Here is a 17908-nt window from a genome sequence, read left to right as displayed (position 1 = left end):
GAGTCTTCTGGCACACTAGTTGCTGGGGGATCTGGCTTTGCCTTCTGGAAAAGCATCAGCCCAAAAAGGGCTGCAACAGTGAAATTTGCTGGTAGGAGAAAGCCGAAAAAAAAAGCCGCTGCTGGTGGTCCAGTAGCAGGGTCTCTGGCCTTTTAAACGTAAAGTTACGGGGGCCCCTGCTGGACAGGGATGGTAATTTTGTTTTTAAATTTTTCCAGGTCCTCAGGCATGGGTATTTAAAGACTTGGACCCCAGCAAAAGTCCCACAGAGAAGGCTCTAGGCCTGGGCCCTGCAGCTTAGTGTCTTCCCCCAAGCATGAGGTTGAAGCTTGAGATTGCACGCTGGGCTTACTTGTGTGTCCATCCTAGCCAGTAAGTTTCTCCCCCACTTCTCCTATAGACAATGGTTATTGTGGGGTCCCAGAGAGAGAGAGCTCCCAGAATTGGGCTCTGGATAGTGCAGGCCCTCGGCTGCATCCTACTAGCCACTGGCCATGAGCACTCTCCTCCTCAGTGCCTTGCTGGGGTGAGGTGCTGGCTTGGCTCTGTGGCTGGCCAGGCTGGATTATTTTTTTTTCCCCATCCCCATAAGCAGAGCGGTGCTTGGCTCCTCAACCTGCCTGACTACTGCCACAGCAGGGGGTGCAAAGTTGCAGTAGCATCTTGTGTAGATGTTCCCCATGAGGACCCATGTGTCTCCTTTTTTCATTTTCCTTTGTCTATCTGGGAAGTCTTCCTTCCCCTCTAGAGCACCATGCTTTCTGCTATGTGACTAAAGGAAAAGTGCTTAGGAAAAACTGACAAAAAGACTTTCCTTCCTACTTTGGAAAAATACCAAACTGCTGGGATCCAAGTCCTTACATACCCCAGCTGAAGGTAATCTCTTGTATCTCTCATATTTGTCTAGCTCCTCAACAGTGAAATTTGTTCTTCCTTCTTTCTGCTTTAGCTACCTCTATAAAACCTTGTCTTTTTTAATACACTTGCTAGAGTCTGCAAAAGGAATAAGTCATTAATCTTAGTCCTATAAACGTGGCAGGTTGTTTTATAGAGGCTTCTTTGGACCAGGTACCTTTTTAACTTTTTCCCCCTCTTTTTTTTTTAAAGGAGGGTAAACCTAGTTCTTAAAGTCTAAACTAGATCAATGCTGACCAAGACATAGGTGAGGGACACCAACCATACTCATGAGGAAAAATAATGGAATGGCACGGATGTAATTTTTAATTCATCAAAGAAGAATACTATTTTACCTACTGTAGGCCTAGGTTGTCATGAGATTTTCAAGATAAGTGTGGAACGTACACTTGTGAGCATGCTTTACACATCTTATGTTTATCTACTCACTCTTCTTTCCCTAATTCTGAAGTGAGACAAATCAAAGGTGTGTGCACTTCCTTGGAAAAAAAAAAGATTTTTTTTTTTAAAGCCTATAATCATTTTCATGTTTTGGCTATTGTCCTCCCCAACCCCTCATCCCATATTTTGCTCAGTGGTATGTGCGCAGCCAGCAGAAAACTTGGCTAAAATGAAGGGAAGCTAAACGTAGACAAGACCCATCCTTTCCAGGCCAAGATGCTTTTTATATTCTCCTCTATTGTGAGGAGGAAAAGATGGGCTCACAAAGTGTAGGCTCAGCTGCCCTTCTCTCCCTCCTAGTCAAGGGTCAAGTACTCTACTGGCTGAGACTACAAAAAACATCTAAGAAAATCAGCTGGGCAGAGCTGCAACGGGGGATCCAAGTGTTCAAGTCAAGTCAGTCCTGAGGCTGTTGTGACTGTTGTAGCACCTTCAATGCTGAAACAACCCTCCTCCACTGGTGAGTCTTCATGCAGCGACCTGGTGGTACCCATCTCCTCTCCAGGTATGGATGACCATTGGCTCATAGGGAGCTCATCCACCCTTTGACCGGCCTTGTGTTTAGTACTGCTGGATGTCCACACACACTCCCCACCTGGGCTAGCCCAGGTTGGAGCACTGATTTAGTCACTGATAACCTGACCATAGAACAGGCTGTACTGGCTTACATGGTAACAGATAGCAGACCAAGAGAGGCCTGGCCTGGCCTGACAATAGAGCTAAGTGTTGGGGTGGACAAAAAAAATTGTGCATGAAATGTATTGAAGTAGATGACACTGTTCACACACATGCACACACACAGTTAATTGCATGACTACCTGTTTACAGGAGTGGAGTGTGATGGCTAAATCTAGCATCTTTAAAACAGAGGGGAACTTTGGCACCGAGCATAGAATTAATCCCTGCAAGTACTGTCTTATTGGACTTTGAGCAAGCATCATTAAGACTAACTGAACTTTGAGAGAGAGAACTACATACAAGTACAGCACCTTGTCCTTTGAGCACTAAATGTAGTTTGTCAAAAGAGAAAAATGAAAAGCTTCTCTAACTGTCTGAGCTATGCTGTTGATCCAATACAAGGTATCATCCTGAAATCCTTCCTTGCCTCTTGCATAACATTAATCATGCATGTTTAGAATGAAAATACATGCAAGAATATTTTTAACAAAATTCATAGAATCATAGAAAATTAGGGTTAGAAGGGATCTGAGGAGGTCGTCTAGTCTAACCCCATGCTCAAAGCTGGACCAGCCCCAACTAGATCATCCCAGCCAAGGCTTTGTCTAGCCAGGTCTTAAAAACCTCCAAGGATGGAGAGTCCACCACTTCTCTGGGTAGCCTGTTCCGGTGTTTTACTCCCCCCTCAGTGAGAAAATTATTGTTAATATCTAACCTAAACTTCCCTTGCTGCTACTTGAGACTGTTGCTCCTTGTTCTGTCATCTGTCACCATTGAGAACAGTCTCAGGGAGATAATCAGCTGGTCCTGATTTATGCTTTGGTTTATGAAGGCTATGTGCTGAATCCATTAATATATATGAAAAGCATATTGAGTATTGCTTTTAAAAATGGAGGCCTAAACCCTGGGTCTCATCCCAAGGCCCAGCAAAGCAGCTGGTGTAGGTGTTATACCTAAAAGCTGGGTTTGGGGGAAGGCTGGCATCTCCTATGTTTTTAGGCTGGGAAGCAAAGAGGAACTGTTCTACATCCACAGGGTTGGAGGAGGTTGATCAGCTTCTGAAAGCTGCTATGTGGTTGTCTGTGATAGCATGAGCAGAACACAGTGATTTGGGCTGTCCCTTCCAGGCTTATGAGGAAATCGATAGGTAAACATCTCTGTTCATAAAGTGATTCCCAGCCTCCCTCTGACCTATACTGCTGCACTTCGGGAGGTAAATGACATTTAGGTGCTTTGCTTAATCAGATCTAAATGTGTCCATGAGTGTAGAGTACCATGCATGTAAAGCATGTAGATCCTTACTCAGGACAGAATCCTTCCATCTTCTTGGGTGCATCTACATGTGTCCTCATGGCGCTGTTGTTGCTGTGCTGTGCTGGCAGTGCACAGTTATTTTTTAGCTGAAACATCACAGTAGCAACGCACTATAGCGAGGGAGCATGGTGCTATGGCATACGGTTTGTGCCCTCCAATGCTACGTCACCGTAGCAGGCTGGTATGGTGATGTAGCACCTTGTGTAGACATGTTCCTTGTATCCCTGTGCAGTAGAAGTAGGTTGGTTCTGTGAGGTGGGGTGAGGAGGAAGGGCATTGCCCCCCCTGTGAAAGGATGCCGTGTTCACAATGTACAGGGGAAAGTGTGAGAGACAATACAGTGTACAAAGCAAAACCACACGACCAGGAACAGCTATAGTAAAACTACCCCCAACTGCTGCTACAGGGTCCTGACCTGATGATATAGGAGTTTTCTGTCTCTATAGATTTCCTGTTAGTGTTCTTCTGTTTCTACGGACAAACTGGCCACTGCATCCCTCATCCAGCTGACTGCCTCCTCATTTTTGTTGGATCCCTTTATCAAAATGGGCTTAAGTACTAGGCCTGAGCGAGTCGGCAGCAATCCGATCCGGCTTCAGATCTGGCCACTTCAGATGCCAGCGATCCAATCTGGAGCTCCAGACCAGGTTTCTGCTTTGATCCGGCCAAAGCAGCTCCGAAGCTTTGGTGCCGTCTCAGAGATCTGGCCATAGGGTATAATGGGGAATCAAAGAAATATCTATAACTTTGTTGTTTTTTGTCTGATTTGGATGAAATTTGCAGGGATTGTAGTCTCTGCTGAGAGCATGAAGCCTGCCATGTTTTAAGAAGATCAGTGCAGGAGTTTGAGGGGAACTGTACCTGAGATTTGTGAAAGCAAAACTCATGACACGTGTATGTGTTACAACACAGGGGGGTGAAAACTGCAGGGGTGGTAGCTCCTGGTGAGGCTAAAAAGCCTGCCAAGTTTCAAGAAGATTTTTGCAGGGGTTTGGGGGGAACTGCACCTCAAGCTGCAGGCTTGGGGCAGTTGATTGTCTGTATTGATTATTTCCTCTCCTTAGTCTCTGCTTTTGCAGGTGTTAACTGATGGTAATTAAGTGGCTACATTAGCTAGGTACTGTGTATTGAGCTGGTCCCTGAGTGAATCATGATTGGTTGGTAATTGGTAACACAGAAGCTTAGCAGCCAGGTCTGCAGTAGTGTCTCCCACGCCCCAAGACAGAGACAGTCAGTTGCACAAGCACCCATGTCACGAGTTTTGTCCATCAGCAGCTAGGGGTGCAGGACCCCAGAACCCCCCTGCACCTACGCCTTAACAGCTGGCAGGCTTCGTGGCCACAGCAGGGGCTGCTATCCCTGCAGCTTTCACCCTACTGTGCCTTAACATATACAGGGTCACCCATGTCACGAGTTTCGCTTGTCTGTAGCTTGAGGTGCAGTTCCCCACAAACCCCTGCAACAATCTTCTTGAAACTTGGCAGGCTTTGTGGCCTCACCAGGAGCCATCACCCCTGCAGTTTTCACTCCCCTGTGGTGTAACACATAGACGTGACATGAGTTTTGCTTTCAAGACTTTGGGGTGCAGTTCCCCCCAAACCTCTGCACTGATCTTCTTGAAACTTGGCAGGCTTTGTGGTGTCAGCCAGGGCCACCACTTGTGCAGTTTTCACCCCCCTGTGATGTAACACATACACATGACATCAGTTTTGCTTTCACAAATTTGGGGTGCAATTCCCCCCGAGCCCCTGCACTGATCTTCTTAAAACTTGGCAGGCTTTGTGCTCCAAGCAGAGACTGCCACCCCTGCAAGTTACATCCAAATCAAACACAAACCAACAAAGTTATAGATATTTCATTGTTTCTCCATTATACCCTATGGCCAGATCTCTGAAACGGCTCCGAAGCTTTTCCGAAGCACTTTGGAAGCTTTGAACTGCTTCAGAAAGCCTAACAAAGCCAGTGCTTTGATCTGGACATGCTGCTTTGGACGTCAAAGCATCTGAAGCTTCTTTGGATCCAAAGCTCTGTCCAAAGCCTCACACAGCTCTATTAAGTACACCAAGGTTTCACTGTCACTGAATCAACCCTTGAATACTTTCAGTTAGTTCAGATTCCTTCATAGTGCTAAGTAGCCTGTTTTGCTATTTTTTTAAACTCTGTTACCTCTACCTATTGGATTAGTCCCTCCTGGTTTTCAAGCCATGCTAGTCCAAGTCCTGGACTGCTAATGTAAAACATGAGCAAATTTTTTAAAACACTTTTTTGATATTTTTTATACATCATAAAGAAGCAATAAAGGGCATAATCTTAATATCTTCCCTTGAAATTCACTCTTTTTAATAAAAGTGGTTCCACAGGGCAGGTAAAAAGAGATTAAAGATTACTTTTTGACGTATAATATTAAAAAGGGTCTGTATATTGTCTGATACCAAGGAAAAGCAGGCTGAATCCAATCCATCTACTTGATTCACTTAAAAAAATAATCCCACTTTAAATTGCACATCATCAAAATTAAAAGTCCTCAAACTTAAAAGTTCTGTAAAGCTTATATAAGAGTTGTGTTGCTTTTCTGCTCATGCTTACAATGGCTCTCACAGAAAGAGCAAGTTTGTCTAAGACCTCTGTGTTACATGAGGGTTTACAGTGCTGGATCCTGTCCTTACTGGCAGTGCCACTGAGGTCGGTAGGATTCCATCAGAGTCAGTCATAGGGGGTGCAGACAGAAGTGCAGCTCCCAGCTATAATTCAGAACATTTTCTGTGAAGTGTTTTGGGTTACAACATTACCCCAGACCAAACAGAAGTTCCCAGGGTCCAGGCAGAAGTGACAATTTTTGCATGATCTGGCCACAGAAAGCAGTCTATAGCCATGACCAGAGCCATCCTTAGGGGTGTGTAGGGTCCAGGGCATATTAGCCTGTGCGGGGTCTGCTTGGGGGGGGGGAGGGGCCAGAGTGCAGAGGGGTTGGGGGGTGAGCAGCTGTAGTGTGGATCCGGTGGCGCATGGTGGCCAGCAGGGCCTGAACAGCACTGTCTGTGGGGCCTCCCAAAATGTGGGGCCCAGGGTGTTTGCCCTGATTTACCTCCTGCCTTCCCCACCCCTCCAAAGAATGGCTCTGTCCATGCCCAAATACAACTGCATGGCGGCAGGCAGCTTAAAAAATCCAACTGGGTGAAAATCTGCCCCCTCATTGCATAAGGTATCAGATAAAGGCATTTCAAAATGCAGCATCTTTTGTAACTTGTGTCTGTGGGGCTCCCAGACTGTTGCTGTTTTCAGAATGGGAGGGGGGGAAAGGAGTGGACAGAGTTCAGTCTGGGGTTCTTCAGCCCCCGCTAGAGTGTGGGTGGGGGTATTGGACTCCCAGCTCACAGCTAGATTCCCCCTGAGCTAACAGTGAAATTCTGTTTAGTTTGGGGTAATGTTGTAACTCATAACCAGGGATCCTGGTTTTCTCTGATTTAAAAATTGCAAATTCTCCTGTTAAAAATTTCAAATTCTCTGATTAAAAACCCAAAATCTGTGATAAAAATTAAAGGCCCCCCACAGCCCCTCCCAGTGCTACTGGTGCCCCGCACTTCCCGCCACAGTTTTAACAGCCATCCTAATGCCCCCTGCAACAGCCCCCCAGACCCACAGACATGCAGACACTGACACCCACCCCAGCAGGTAAGTGTGTGTGGGGGTGAGGGGCAGGGCAGGGTGGGGGAAGGTGCTGGTGGGGTAGATCAAGAAGTCGGGGAGTGTGCCCCTGTGCCCACTCCCAGGAACAGGGCCATTCTGTGGGCCACACACGTGCTGGCCAGCCTGGCAGGAGGTTCACACATGGAGGCTGCCACCACAACTCTGTCACTGCACCCTGCGCTACCATCCCACAGCCACCTGAATGGCTTTGTGGGCAAGTGACGCAGGGCATCGCAGCAGCAGTGCGGTGGCAACCACCGTGTGCGGGCCACATATGTGCCACCCAGTGGGGGTGTAAAATGGGGGGCTTGCATGAAGCAGCATATCCTGCAACTGGCTGAATGGCTCCATGGCGCTGTGGGGTGGTGGTGGTTGTATGCAGGGTGGCGGGGCTTGGTGGGTAAGCACTGCCACCATGGAGCCATGCCCTTTGCCCCTGGATCCTAGAGGTAAGTGGGGTTTGGGGGCTGTGGAGCAGGGCTGAGGAAGATGTTTGGGGGCTGAAGGAACGGGGGGTGCTGCCAGCCCCAGGCAGCATATTGCAGCTGGGAACAGGGCCAGGGGGCAAGGGCAGGGATGTCCCTCTGTGGGGGGCTTTGCGGGCAAGTGATATGGAGCGCAGTGTGGTGGTGCCCGCCATGTGCAGGCCACACACATGCCACCTGGCCAGCTGTCCGGGGGAGGGGGAGAGGGAAGCTGGCATGCAGCCAGAGCACAGCTCCATGGCTGACTCTGCAGCCACGGCGAGGGGTGGGGGTGGGGGCATGGGCTTGGGCTTGGGCTTGCACATGGCAGCTGCTGCCAGTTACCTGGAGGCCCGTGATGGCGGTGATGGCTGCTGCCTGAAAAACCTGCTGCTGCCAGAGGTTGCAGCTGGGAGCTGCACTTCTGTTTGCACCCATTGTGGATTCCTGTGTCTATGACTGAGGCCTAAATAAGGGCTTGTCCTGCCAACACTTGTGAACCTTTTTGCTATTGTGAGCATGCGCACTGAATTCAGGGCATGTAGGAATGAATTACTTGCATGTGTAATTAAATGTAAATTCCAGCAATTTACTGGGCTGGAAGGAAATTATATATATGTTTACCTTTGCCAAGTGGCCAGTCTTGAGGCTGTCATCAAGTCCTACTGACTGGAGAAGAATTAAACACTGAAGCAGGTGGAAAAGTGGGTTATGTTGTTTCAGAGCAGCATCTACTGGGACACAAGATGTGCCACCTCTTTAAAGATCACAGAACGCAACTGTGTGCCTCACTTGATACAATGGAGCAACCTCACAATGACCTCTTTAGTTCTGTGGGGAGTGGCACAAAATTTAAGATTGCCTGAGGTGCCCTTTGACCTGGGGCTATCCCTGCCTTTAATGCAGTTTCAGTGCAGCTGGCAGCATTGTTATCCGCCATAGAACATACATGAATGCAAAGGCACAGTGAACAATTGCTTTGAAGTAAAGCTGAGAAATGTTTCTTCTCATTAGACAAACCTAATGGTATTGCCATTAGTTGTATGGCTGCCATTCCCATTGAGTCATCTAAACAGTGCTGATGAATACCAGAGGGTGACCATCAAAGATTATGGAGTGAGAAAGGACCAAAAAGACAGTTCTGTTTTCCACTTTGTTTTATGCCACTTTTAAAAAACTTTTCTAACATACTTTCCTGTCCAAGGGCATGGCTGCTGACCCAAAATAAAACAACCAACAGACTGTGCTGTGTTAGTTTTCCCTGATATTTACAGAGGGTCATGAAACTTGCATTATTGATGTCTGTCATTCACATATTTAAGATGACTCTGTTGTACTGGAAAAGCATGTGTACCTGAAACAGTCAAACTGCTTTCACCAAATTCTCTCTTGGAAGTGTTGAGAATGCCATTGAATTTTTTTTCCAAAGTTGCTACAGCACAAACTTTTGGCATACTACTTAATAATTTGCACTCCAGCTCCTGTGCTGTTAAGAGATGTTATGATAACAAACAGATAATTAATAGGACTCTTGGTAGTTAAAAATAGACCAACAATAATTTTCTAGTACTAAAGCCAGCTAATTGCAGGAGGAATTATAAATGCTCTTGCATGAAGATCACTTCGCTCAGTTATTTTTTTTTATTGCTATACTTTATTGTTAATTTAAAAAAAAAACCTCTAAAGAAGTTTGACTTCTCAGACTTGTCCACAGTACATAGTAATTTCTCTCTCTTTCTCTCTCTTTTGGAGGTGAAAATTCTTTAATCTGTCCTTTAAGCCCAAACTGTGAGAAGCATTGTACATGTAGCAAAGCGCATTGATTTCTTATTTTTGTTTTATTTCTCCCAAAAGGGCATGTCTACATGAGATGCTAACTGTACAATAGCTTAATAATACGTTGCAGTAGTGTGTCACAGTACAAACTGCTAATATGCTACTGTGCAGTATTATTAGGCTACTGCACAGAAGCATCACTAAAAAGGCATGCGCCAGTGCTACTGCACAGTAGAGCCAGTTACTCTGCATTGATTTAGTACTTGATTATACAAGTACTCAACTTAATGCACAGTAACTACAGCACATTAATGAACATATAGATGCACCCAAATGGTATTACATCTATTTTTTTTGTTTATGCATTTTTTTCCTCCTCACGGTAACGAAAAGGAAATTTTATTGGAGCAAAACCATTTCCAAAACAGTATTGAAATACCCATAAAAGACTACAAAATGAGGAGAAATGGTCTATCTAGCCTGGAGTTACAACTGCATTAAGAGATTTGATCACTCAAGGTTGTCTCTTGACTGCTACAGTTAATTTGAATTTTTTTAAAGATGCTGATGTGGCCTTTATCATACTCCATTACCAAGCCAATGTTGTGGTCATTACCCAGTTTGAGCATACTTGCAGTATATGATTAAATATGTACAACACAGCTAAAGTGTGTGTGTGTGTGTGTGCTTGCGAGAGGGAGAGTTAGAGTGCAGTCATGTAGCCAGGTCCCCACCGTTGATGGGAATTATGTGGATGTACCCAGAAGCACAGGTAGATGTAGAATTTGGAAAAGGGGGATGCAGATGGTAAGGTGTATCATCCCCTCTGAAACAACACATTTCTCAAATAAAAAAACAAAAACTCTAGAAGCTTTACAAAGATGCTTGAGACCTAGGGCTACACTGAAGGAAAAACAGATATAACTTCATTGCAATGAGTTAAGAACAGTCTGCAGAGCTGTGAAATAGCTGCTCCTGTGCATGAGTTTCTAACAGAGAGCAGAGTTGGAGAAGAAAGTTTAGGTTGATCAGTGGAATGTCAAGACCATTTTTAAAAAAAGAGAGGGTTCTTAACACCTGTGGTATGAAGAGTTTAGAAAGGATCAGTTAGATGATAATGAGCCATGAAGTCAATTGACTCCCTCAGTGCTAATGCTGTTGCCACTGCCAGGTAGTTGGTTTTAAATTTGCACTCCTGCAACCCCCTGCCCCTTTTTTTGGATCTACCCCTTCCCAGAAAGTCTACTCCAAGGCCTTTTGGTAGCAATAACAGCAGTATGGTAGACTTTCAAAGTCCATTAGCTGGGGAGGTTAAAATGGAAACAGAAGAAAGTTTAACATTGGAAATGTCCTGATTGATGTCATGCCATGCTAGGAGAAGCTCACCCTTTTTTCCCCTTGGTGTTCTGTTTGCAATCAACTCTACTGTCATGGTGTGTGTCCCCACCTTTTTAAAAAATGGTTTCCCCCATAGTTCCTGTTATGGTAGGTGTCCTAAATGTTTGCAGACACAACAGGACAATTTATTCTCTTACGGCTGAGTTATTAAGGTGACAGTGTTGTAAACCTGACAGCCATCAAATCACTTGCTAAATAGGAAGCAAGCAAGGAATGTTTTACACCTGCACTAATATGCTGTAATTTGGATTTCCTATAGTTAATGCATGATACAATAAACATTAACAATGTTCAGTTTTCCCCAAGGTACTTGTGAGCTACACAGCTGGTCCTTAGTTGCTGCTTCAACTGATGTATAAAGTAATATTACATGAACATCATATTCAAAACATCGCCACAGGAATAAATCTGCATGATGAATACTTCTGTGGAGATTTGTAATTGGTATCTCACCTCTTCTGATGTATCATCCGAACTAGTGAATTCAGATGAATATTCTACTTCTAGAAGCCAAAGTCATTTAAAATACTCTTATTGCTATGTTATAATGCACAAAAACATTAGTTAAATGTCCATTTACTTTGGGGTCCACTGCTGTACTTTAAAAAAGGAGGAAAGTAGGTAGGTGGGAATCCTATGGACTTCCTAAGTGAGGTATCAGACCCTTGACAGAAGCCAAAACCAACATGCCTGTACCAGATCTAGATACATTTCACCAGTATGAGTGCAAGAGTCTGTCCACCTGAGCATCACTGAAGAGTCATGGTCCTAGACTCTCCAGGTTAATAAATGGCTTCCTATTTTATAGTAGCAGTGGCTCATGATCCAGTTAAAACAAACATCCGGAGGTTTCTTAATTATCTTTTTTTTAAGGACTGGGCTCATGCAATAGGTATGTGTAGTTCCTGTATTTTCCTTTTATCAATCCTGTTGTGAAACTACAGTTCCTATCAACTTGGACTCGCCAACTTCATTAAAAAGGGGTAGAGCATGAGATTTTGGGGTTTTTTTTTCAGCTTCTGGGGAATCCTGGCATATATAGATTCATATAGGTGTAGGGTTGGAAGGGACCTAAGTAGATCATCAAGTCTGACCCCCTGCCCTGGGCAGGAGAGAAAAATAGGCTCATATGCACCCAGCTAGGTAATTATCAAGCTCCTCTTAAAGACCCCCAAGGTAGAAGCCAGCACCATTTCCCTTGGAAGTTGGTTCCAGATCCTAGCCGCCCTGACTGTGAAACAGTGTCTTCTAATGTCCCGTCTGAACCTACTCTCAAACAACTTATGGCCATTATTCCTTGTTGTTCCGGGAGGTGCTCGGGTGAACAGGGTCTCTCCCATTCCCAGCAGGTCCCCCTGGTAAGTTTGTAGACGGCCACCAGGTCCCCTCTCATCCTTCTCTTGTGAAGGCTGAACAGGTTCAGGTCCCGTAGCCTCTCCTTGTAGGGCCTGGCCTGTTGTCCCTGGATCATGGGAGTGGCCCTCCTCTGGACCCTCTCAATGCTGGCCACATCCCTCCTGAAGTGCGGTGCCCAGAACTGGATGCGGTACTCCAGCTGTGGCCTCAGTGCCGCATAGAGGGGGAGGATCACCTCTTTGGACCTGCTCGTGATGCATCTGTGGATGCATGACAAGGTGTGGTTAGCCTTCCTGACCACTTCCTCATGTTGGCGGCTCATGTTCATTTTAGAATCAATAATGACTCCAAGATCTCTTTCTACCACAGTGCTTTTGAGAAGGGAGTTCCCCAGCCTATAGGTATGCTGCTGGTTCTTTCCACCCAAGTGCAGCACCCTGCACTTGTCAGTGTTGAATCCCATCCTATTCACATTCACCCACCCCTGTAACCTGTCCAGGTCCAGCTGTATCGTGTCCCTCCCTTCTAGCGTGCCCACCTCGCCCCAGATCTTGGTGTCGTCAGCGAATTTGAAAAGGGTGCTTTTCACCCCCTCATCCAAGTCGCTAATAAAGAGATTAAACAGTGCGGGCCTGAGGACAAAGCCCTGGGGGACCCCACTGTCCACATCTCTCCAGGTCGAATATGACCTGTCCACCACCACTCTGGGTGCAGCCCCTCAGCCAGTTTGCGACCCATCTGACTGTAGGCATCAATGCCACAGTCACCTAACTTTTTAATAAGAATGGGGTGGGAGACAGTGTCAAAGGTCTTCTTGAAGTCCAGAAACACTACATCCACCGCGACACCCGCGTCTAATGATTTTGTGACCTGATTGTAGAAGGCAATCAGGTTGGTCTGACAGGACCTGCCCCTAGTGAACCCATGCTGGTTGCTCCTGAGCATCGCCCCCCTGCTGATCCTTCCCAGATGTGCTCCTGGATAACCTTCTCAAAGAGCTTCCCCAGGATCAAAGTAAGACTAACGGGCCTATATTTGCCCAGGTCCTCCCTCCTCCCTTTTTTGAAAATTGGGACCACATTGGCCCTCTTTCAGGAGGTTTCTTAAAGCTAACTTAACTTGTTATTCTTTCCATCAAAACACTGTGTGCTGTCTAGCTTGTACCTCTGATTCCCAGTGCCACAACATGACTGCTTTTGAAATTTGTCTTTCCATTGTAGAGGTGTAGTAGGGTAGCTCCATGCCCTGGTAGCAGCTCTGTATGGGGGCAGCACTGGCTGCTGTGCTGCCAGCAGCAGCATGCCCAGCTACCTGCTGTGGCAATAGCTATATATGCACCTCCTCCCCCAAAGGTGGTGTCCAGGTCTGTTGCCTCTGTTACACTGCTATTCCATTGTACCATGACCTTCCACAGTGTGACTCTAGGTGCTAAGCAAAAATTCAAGCACGTTGCTAAATTTTGAGCTATTGAGAATATTGCTTAAGAAGCATCATCTGTGTTGTGCATTAATTGGATATTTATTTCCATAAAGGGCCAATTTGGGAAAGCAAGTCTTTAGGTGAATAATCGTGGGGTTTTTGGGGCTTTTTTGCATCGTTCTCATGTAAGCAGCTCTAATGAGAAAACTGACTGGCAGTGGCCTTCAGTCTAGGACAGCAGAAGGAAGATACTGTGGCTTTTTCAGTTCTGACTGTTAATATGAATAAGTCTTGGGGTTAGTGTTGTTAGACTGTAATCATTTGACTCTGCAGCTGGCAACCACACTACCTACTTTTAAATGATCAAACAATAGTTAAATGCTCATAATACTGCTTCAGGTGTTATTAATGGAAATACATCATAAAAAATAGAGCTGGTATGTGAATGTAAAGCCCTGAGCAGCCCAGAAGCCCTCAGCCATTAGCTGTTTGAAATCATTATTATTTCAATATAGACTATTTCATTTTCTCATGAAATATTATAAAGCTGGAGATTAGCTGCTCTCATTCAATTTTCACTGTATTTGTTTATTAGAAAAATTGGTAACAAATAACCTAAAGCCACCATTTCTAGAGAGAGGCCAGCCTCAAGGGTGAAAATGATACAGGCTAAAATCCACAGCCCCACTCCTGAGCCAAGGTGCAGAATGAATATGAAGAATGCCCAGAGCATGGGGGTGGAGTGCTGAAGGGTCTATCTGGAGCCATATTGTGATTCCTCCTAGGAAACACAAAGGATGCCCAAGCCATGACCTTGACCATAGGGTGCAAGGCTTCATTCTGTGCAGGGGTTAGGACCTTTGCATCCAGCCAGTGCATCATATCTATGAGCGCCTTTGAGCACAAGGATGACACTTGTTCCATGGCTTGAAAAGCCTCTGGGGCCCTGGCCACATTAATAGATAATGTCAATGAAAGATGGTGATCCTCTTAGAATTACTTTTTCTCCTTTGTAACGATTGTTACAGCTAATATAGGCTGTAACCAGAATCTGACTAGAAGAAAGATTTTACCTTTCTTACTAGGAGGGTACTAAAACACTGGAACAGGTTACCAAGAGAAGTTGTGGAATCTCCATTCTTGGCAGTTTTTAAGACCCAGCTAGACAAAGCCTTGGCTAGGGTGATATAGTTGAGGATGGTCCTGCTTTGAACAGGGGGTTGGACTAGATGACCTCCTGAGGTCCCTTCCAATCCTAATTTTCTATGATTCTATGGAAGGTGATGCAACAAAATAAGACTCCTGTATTTTTTCTTGGTATGCCCCACTAATTCCAGTAAGAAGATCAGACAGGAAAATTAAAGCCAAAATTAGGACATAAATTTAAAATATGCTTCTATAATCAATACACTGTGCTATCCAAAGTTCCTTTTTAAGTTACTGCTGGTGATAGAAACATACAGTGATTCACTATGCATGTCTAGAGGAAGCACTTTGAAACCATATCTTGCTATGCAAGAGGACAGAAATCTATTGTAAAGGAAGAATATTTAGACATGTTGGAGAAAGAGGGGGGACAAAACAAAACAAGGCAGGTCTACACTGCCTGTAAATCACACTAGGGACTGCTGAGTGAAGTAGGGAATTTCTGCTTCATATATGCTGCACCCTGAACAAGGTATAAATGAAACTACCTTTCTGTGGCACTTGGTGTGTGTGTCTACACATGCACATTTAATGTGCATTAGCCTGATTTAAGGTGCATTAAGGGCATATTTCTACATGTGCACACCCTTAATATACCTTAAATGGTGATTTAAGTCCATTTGAGCCTAAATTTGATACTGCGTAATGCAGGTATCGAATTTATGTGCGGATAGTTACATTACATTAGCGAACATGAAGACACACTACCGTGCATTAATGTGGTGTGTGTCCATTGACTTGGGACTTACTTTAGTCTCAAGTTGGTCTGCACACCTGCATTAACTCGCATGCATGTGTGGATGTGTGCCTAAATCGCCTTAATGTGGATTAGGCTAACGCACATTAAGTTTAGGTGTGCATAAAAGCACATGTAGACACGCTTGATGTGTGCTAATAAAAATGCCTGAGACACAGAAATTATAATATGTACATTGCAGGGTGTAGTCACCATGAAGTGGGTGTGTACTGTCCTTCATTGTGGCCCTCCCTTGTGTACGTACATTTTTGACAGCCTACAATGAAAGCTAAAGGCAGTAAGTGCAGAGTGAAAGAGATAGGAGGTTGAGGTGCAGACGTGTTCGGGGTAGTCATTTAAAGCAGCTGTGCTCAAAGTTTTGGCCTAGTGGGCCAGATGAGGGGTGTGGAGACCGTCTACAAACTGAGTGGGATCCTGCAGACCAGGATTGGGTCCTAGGGTCCTGCACTGCCTCTGTCCAGTCCCATATGCTAGGAATGAGCATTGTGCTGCCCTGTGCACAAGATGACATGGCACAAGAGGGCTAAATGTGGTCCATGGGCTCATAGTTGAGCAGCCCTGACTTAAAGAATTATTTCAAAGTCAAGCTCAGGGCCAACGACATCTTAGTTTAAAACATATTCTTGGACACATCGAGGTAAAAATATGTTGGCTCTCTGCAGGTGTTAATTTGATACACACTGGACTGACTCAGGACTCCTGAGTACTTACAGCTGCCAGTAGTTTCCACAGAAGTTAATGGAGTGCAGCACTTGTTTAAATACTCCTCAAGTGGCAGTGTCTGCGTGCCTGAAAATGAAAGCAGAAGCCCTGATTGCACATTGAGGCATAAATGATTTGATCAAATAAATACTGTACTTTTTCTTTACTTTAATTATAAATATTATACATTTGTTGTCCATTTCTGACAAAAAAAAAACAAATGCAGAAAAACCCTGAAGAGGTATACAGGCAACCATGGTATTCGTGATACCATGGGACCCTGTAGGGGACAGGAGAAGGAGCAATGACTTCAGGCTGCAGCAGAAGAAATTCAGGTTGGAGAGTAGGAGGAACTTGCTGACTGTGAGGGTGGTCAAGCATTGGAACGGGCTACCTATAAAAGTTCTGCAACCTCCATCCCTGGCAATTTTCAAGAGTAATTTGGACAGATACTTGGCTGGGCTGGTTTAGTCAGGGATGATTCTGGCTTTAGCAGGGGGGTGGACTAGATAACCTCATGAGATCCCTTCCATCCTTAGTTTCCTATGATCCACCTAAGGCCACTCCTGCAATTCTTTTCTATGAAAAAAATGTGAGGATGGTTAAAATTAGTTCTCAGAGAATAGTGTGAAGAAGGTATTAGATACCATAGTCAGGACCAGGCCACTGAAATCCTTGGATTGTTAGGCAGGAATTTGATTTGAAATGTGAGATGTGTATATATTTCTTGGCACAGACGCTCAAGATAGCTCTGAAGCTGTCTGTCTTTCAAGTTCCTCAGTGTGTACATCTCCCTGGCAGGATGTCAGTGAGTTGTTTGTTGCTCTAGGTCTGAAAGAACTTGCTTATTATACTGTCCATGTTTGCCTTCTGGAAATTGAAATGTTTTGCATTTAGGCTGGGCCATGTAAAGTGTACTCAGGTATTATCGAAGCACTCTTTCAGCTCTGTACAAATGCAGATGCACTATAAAAACACACGGCTCCAATGAGTGCCACATGAGTCAGAATTGCTGCTGCTCAATTAGATATCACCTGTGACAAACATAGCTCTGTCATCCCTGTCTATCATAGGCACTCCTTGCCTGCCTCTATTTTGTTAAATCCTTTAAGTTTTCCCTCCCTGTGTACAGTTCAAAAGAGAGATTATTTTTGTTCACTTTCTTTTGTGTGTTTCTCCAGCTGCCCAAACACACATGCCACATCAGGTGGTTTGCCTTCATTTTTGAAGTGTGCCTTAAGTATTTCCATCTTCTTTTCTCATTATCAAACTGTCTGTATAGCTTTAACTATTTGAAGTTGCTCATCCTGTGGAAATAATCAGTTGGTTGGGGAGGTTTATTGATATATGTATGCACTAGATTCATTTGGCTAGGTACAGACAGTCAAAAAGCCTGAGGCTGAATTGATTCAGTCTTTGCAGGTTAGTTTAAGTTGGACAGATTAAATTGAAACAGAAGTGAACAGACATTTATCTTTGATTCAGAAAATGCAGCCACATGCCTGCTGTGGCTCAGGCCAGAAGCTGGGGGCAGTTAGACCATGGCTCTCTGGCTGTGTGTTCACTTCCTCTTTCTGCTGCCCTCAAGGTCTCTGGGATTTGCAGTCCAGAATTACAGCAGCAGGACTCTCCAGTGTTGCTCATCACTACTTCTTCCTGCTTCCAGGTGCCTCTGGGGTTTGTAGTCCCTAGTTGCAGCCAGCAGTAAGTTTGAGCCAGGGAAGGGGTGTTTAACCCCCACTTCCTGGCCCCAACCACCAGCTGGGGTTTGTCTGGGTGGGGCAGTCCTTCCCCC

Source organism: Gavialis gangeticus, unplaced genomic scaffold (genome assembly GCF_001723915.1).
Source record: "Gavialis gangeticus isolate Ggan-Ray unplaced genomic scaffold, GavGan_comp1, whole genome shotgun sequence".
NCBI lineage: Eukaryota > Metazoa > Chordata > Crocodylia > Gavialidae > Gavialis > Gavialis gangeticus.
This window is presented reverse-complemented; position numbering follows the sequence as displayed.